The following is a 6,000-nucleotide window of genomic DNA, read 5'->3' as shown; positions in this document are numbered from 1 at the left end:
AATTGAAATCATATCACCAACTTTTCTGACCACAACACTGTGATATTAGAAATCAATTACAGGGAAAAAGCCATAAAAAACACAAACAAATGGAGGCTAAACAATACATTACTAAATAACCAAGAAATCACTGAAGAAATCAAAGAGGAAATCAGAAAATACCTAGAGACAAATGACAATGAAAACATGACGATCCAAAACCTATGGGATGCAGGAAAAAGATTACTAAGAGGGAAGTTTATAGCAATACAAGCCTACCTCAAGAAACAAGAAAAATCTCAAATAAACAATCTAACCCTACACCTAAAGGAACTAGAGAAAGAAGAACAAACAAAACCCAAAGTTAGCAGAAGGAAAGAAATCATAAAGATCAGAGCAGAAATAAATGAAATAGAAACAAAGAAAACAATACCAAATATCAATAAAACTAAAAGCTGGTTCTTTGAGAACATAAACAAAATTGATAAACCTTTAGCCAGACTCATCAAAAAAAAGAGGGAGAGGACTCAAATCAATAAAATTAGAAATGAAAAAGGAGAAGTTACAACAGACACTGCAGAAATACAAAGCATCCTAAGAGACTACTACAAGCAACTCTAGTCAATAAAATGGACAACCTGGAAGAAATGTACACATTCTTAGAAAGGTATAACCTTCCAAGACTGAACCAGGAAGAAATAGAAAGTATGAACAGACCAATCACAAGTAATGAAATTGAAACTGTGGTTAAAAATCTTCCAACAAACAGAAGTCCAGGACCAGATGGCTTCACAGGTGAATTCTATCAAACGTTTAGAGAAGAGCTAACGCCCATCCTTCTCAAACTCTTCCAAAAAATTGCAGAGGAAGGAACACTCCCAAACTCACTCTATGAGGCCACCATCACCCTGATACCAAAACCAGAAAAAAATGTCACAAAGAAAGAAAATTACAGACCAATATCACTGATGAACATAGATGCGAAAATCCTCGACAAAATACTAGCAAACAGAATCCAACAACACATTAAAAGGATCATACACCATGATCAAGTGGGATTTATCCCAGGGATGCAATGACTCTTCAATATATGCAAATCAATCAATGTGATACACCATATTAACAAATTGAAGAATAAAAACCATATAATCATCTCAATAGATGCAGAAAAAGCTTTTGACAAAATTCAACACCCATTTATGATAAAACCTCTCCAGAAAGTGGGCATAGAGGGAACCTGCCTCAACATAATAAAGGCCATATACAACAAAGCCACAGCAAACATCATTCTCAATGGTGAAAAATTGAAAGCATTTCCTCTAAGATCAGGAACAAGACAAGGATGTCCACTCTCACCACTATTATTCAACATAGTTTTGGAAATCCTAGCCACAGCAATCAGAGAAGAAAAAGAAATAAAAGGAATACAAATTGGAAAAGAAGAAGTAAAACTGTCACTGTTTGCAGATGACATGATACTACACATAGAGAATCCTAAAGATGCCACCAGAAAACTTCTAGAGCTAATCAATGAATCTGGTAAAGTTGCAGGATACAAAATTAATGCACAGAAATCTCCTGCATTCCTATACACTAATGATAAAAATCTGAAAGAGAAATTAAGGAAACACTCCCATTTACCATTGCAACAAAAAGAATAAAATATCTAGGAATAAACCTACCTAGGGAGACAAAAGACCTGTATGCAGAAAACTATAAGACACTGATGAAAGAAATTAAAGATGATACCAACAGATGGAGAGATATACCATGTTCTTGGATTGGAAGAATCAATACTGTGAAAATGACTATACTACCCAAAGCAATCTACAGATTCAGTGCAATCCCTATCAAATTACCAATGGCATTTTTTACGGAAATAGAACAAAAAAATCTTAAAATTTGCATGGAGACACATAAGACTCCGAATAGCCAAAGCAGTCTTGAGGGAAAAGAATGGAGCTGGAGGAATCAGACTCCCTGACTTCAGACTATACTACAAAGCTACAGTAATCAGGACAATATGGTACTGGCACAAAAACAGAAACATAGATCAATGGAACAAGATAGAAAGCCCAGAGATAAACCCACACACCTATGGTCAACTAATCTATGACAAACGAGGCAAGGATATACAATGGAGAAGAGACAGTCTCTTCAATAAGTGGTGCTGGGAAAACTGAACAGCTACATGTAAAAGAATGAAATTAGAACACTCCCTAACACCATACACAAAAATAAACTCAAAAGGGATTAGAGACCCAAATGTAAGACCAGACATTATAAAACTCTTAGAGGAAAACATAGGAAGAACACTCTGACATAAATCACAGCAAGATTTTTTTTGATCCACCTCCTAGAGTAATAGAAATAAAAACAAAAATAAACAAATGGGACCTAATGAAACTTAAAAGCTTTTGCACAGCAAAGGAAACCATAAACAAGACGAAAAGACAACGCTCAGAATGGGAGAAAATATTTGCAAATGAATCAATAGACAAAGGATTAACCTCCAAAATATATAAACAGCTCATGCAGCTCAATATTAAAAAAAACAAACAACCCAATCCAAAAATGGGAAGAAGACCTAAATAGACATTTCACCAAAGAAGACATACAGATGGCCAAGAAGCACATGAAAAGCTGCTCAGCATCACTAAATATTAGAGAAATGCAAATCAAAACTACAATGAGATATCACCTCACACCAGTTAGAATGGGCATCATCAGAAAATCTACAAACAACAAATGCTGGAGAGGGTGTGGAGAAAAGGAAACTCTTCGGCACTGTTGGTGGGAATGTAAATTGATACAGCCACTATGGAGAACATATGGAGGTTCCTTATAAAACTAAAAATAGGGCTTCCCTGGTGGTGCAGTGGTTGAGAGTCCAGCCCGCTGATGCAGGGGACACGGGTTCGTGCCCCAGTCCGGGAAGATCCCACATGCCGTGGAGCGGCTGGGCCCGTGAGCCATGGCCGCTGAGCCTGAGCGTCCGGGGCCTGTGCTCCGCATCGGGAGAGGCCACAACAGTGAGAGGCCTGCGTACCGCAAAAAAAAAAAAACTAAAAATAGAATTACCATATGATCTAGCAATTCCACTACTGGGCATATACCCAGAGAAAACCACAATTCAAAAAGACACATGCACCCCAATGTTCATTGCAGCACTATTTACAATAGCCAGGTCATGGAAGCAACCTAAATGCCCATCGACAGACAAATGGATAAAGAAGATGTGGTTCATATATACAATGGAATATTACTCAACCATAAAAAGGAATGAAATTGGGTCATTTGTTGAGACGTTGATGGATCTATAGACTGTCATACAGAGTGAAGTAAGTCAGAAAGAGAAAAACAACTATCGTATATTAACGCATATTTGTGGAACCTAGAAAAATGGTGCAGACGAACTGGTTTTCAGGGCGGAAGTTGAGACACAGATGTAGAGAACAAATGTATGGACACCAAGGGGGGAAAGTGGTGGTGGTGGTCGGGGGTGTGATGAATTGGGCGATTGGGATTGACATGTATACACTGATGTGTATAAAATTGATGACTAATAAGAACCTGTTGTATAAAAAATAAATAAAATAAAATTTAAAAATTAAAAACAAAACAGGGCTTCCCTGGTGGCGAGAGTCCGCCTGCCGATGCAGGGGACACGGGTTCGTGCCCCGGTCCAGGAAGATCCCACATGCCGTGGAGCGACTGGGCCCATGAGCCATGGCCGCTGAGCCTGCACATCCGGAGTCTGTGCTCCGCAACGGGAGAGGCCACAACAGTGAGAGGCCCGCTTACCACAAAAAATTTAAAAAATAAATAAATAAAAAATAAATTAAAAAAATGAAATCTTATTCAGTAATATTTTTAAAAGAGCTATCAAGCCATTAAAAAACATGAAGGAAACTTAACTGCATATTGCTAAGCGAAATAAGACAATCTGAAAAAGTTACATTAATGTATGATTCCAACTATAAACATTCTGAAAGAGGCAAAACTATGGAGATAGTAAAAAAAAAAAAAAAAAAAAAAAAACCATCCTTGCCAGGGGTTAGGGAGGAGGAAGGGATTAATTAGAGGAAGACAGAAGATTTTTAAAGTAGTGAAACCATTCTGTATGATACTGTAATGGTGGAAACATTACACATTTGTCAAAACCCACAGAAAGAGAAACTCACACAAAGAGTGATCCCTAATGTAAAGTATGGATGTCAATTAATAACAATGTATCAACCAATGTTGGCTCATGAATACACCGTATCAATAACAGGGGAACTGGTTCAGGGGTGGGTAGGGAGACACTAAGTAAGGGGATATATGGAAACTCTCCGTACTTTCCACTCAATTTTTTTGTAACTGCACCAAAAAAACATATTATAACTTTTTGCAAAGAGTTTGCAAGCTCTTCTCCCTAAAATCTAATATTCACTTGTTTTCTCCCCCTTTTAAATATAACTTTTAAAATCTAAATAAACGTATTATGTGGTATGGGAGGAAAAAAATCTTCTTAGATTTTTTTCTTCCTACTTGTTAACCCCATCATCCCAACACCATCTACTGACTTTTCTTCCCTCTTTGATTTGTGATGCTTTATCATAGTCTTATGTAGAAGGACCTATTTCTGTGCTAACCCATATAACATTTTGAATTACAAATGATCTACTCATCACCCAATAGGTTTATCTTTATTCTTAGCTTTCTGTGTCTCTTGTTTCTGCAGTGAACTTTAAAAACAACTCGATTTCCTTTCAGATCATAGACTATCAGAGTTGACAGGAACCTAAATATGACAATACCCAAATGACTCATTTTATAGATGAGGAAATTGGGGCCCAGAGAGTACATAGACTACCCCGTGGTCATGCAACTGGTTAAAGGAAGAAATAGGACTAGTACCCAAGTGTTTTTCACCTATGTCAGAAGATAATCTAAATCTAATCTTCCAATTTTTCAAATGGTTTAACGTTAGAAAATCTCAGAGATGTGTTCATTTATTCATTGGGGAAGGGGGACCCAGTGTGCAAGTGAACCTCAGGAAATCTAGGATAAGACAGAACACTGGAGCTCTATTTGCATGAGACGCTTCCCCAGCCCAGTCTCTGGGGAACATGTTTCAAGTTCTTGAATGAAGGCAACTACAAGAAATTGAAAGAGTGGGTAAAGCCACTCTTGAGCAGGGATGGGAGGGTGGCGGGTGGTCACTAGAGCTGAGGATCCAGAGCTGGCCAACAAGGACTTCTACTTATCAAAGGAAGAAAATTTTATTCCCATTTCAAGGCAGGAACAGCACAGGAAAAAGACAGCAGTAGTCTTAGCAGAGGCGCCAAAGGGGAAATAACAGTAGCTACAGCAGAAAGAACAAGAACAAAGGAGGCAAGTCTCCTGAGAGATTAGAATACCAATGGCAAACTGGGTTGGGGTTCATAGTCCAAAACTCTGTCATAATATTTACTCAAGCCTGAAGTCTCTGAGAGGATGTGGTACAGAATTTTGCTCTAGTATTAACAAAACAGACCTCCTCCTCCAGGAGTTGCTTCCATTGGCCCTCTCCTCTCAATCCTATTCACCCACACTTCACTGTAATATCTTGCTTGTGTGCAAACCCTTTGAAGTACTTTTGTTATGTAGTGCAACTTCTACGTGTGCGTGTGGTAAGACATTCCCATGGAGCTAACCCTGCTTGAAAATAGCTCGGTACAGTATATCAAGAGCCTCAAAAATGTTCTTAAAAAAAAATGTTCTTAACTTTTGACCCAGAAATTCCTCTTCTAAGGAAATAATCCAGATGACAAAGATTTATGCACAAAGATGTTTATTACAGCATATTTATAATACCATACATAAGTAGTATACCTAAGTATCCAACAACTGAGCGAAAGTTAATAAATAATGGTATATCCATTTGATTAAATATCATACAGCCATGAAAAAAATTATGGTCTTGAAGAATTAACTGGGAAATGTTATAAACCAATGTTAGACAAGAGAAGCAGGTAACTGTGTTGTTTGTATTGT

The sequence above is a fragment of the Leucopleurus acutus genome (genome assembly GCF_964270905.1).
Source record: "Leucopleurus acutus genome assembly, chromosome: 8".
Classification (NCBI taxonomy): domain Eukaryota; kingdom Metazoa; phylum Chordata; class Mammalia; order Artiodactyla; family Delphinidae; genus Leucopleurus; species Leucopleurus acutus.
The sequence above is the reverse complement of the archived record's forward strand: the minus strand, read 5'-3'. Positions refer to the sequence as shown.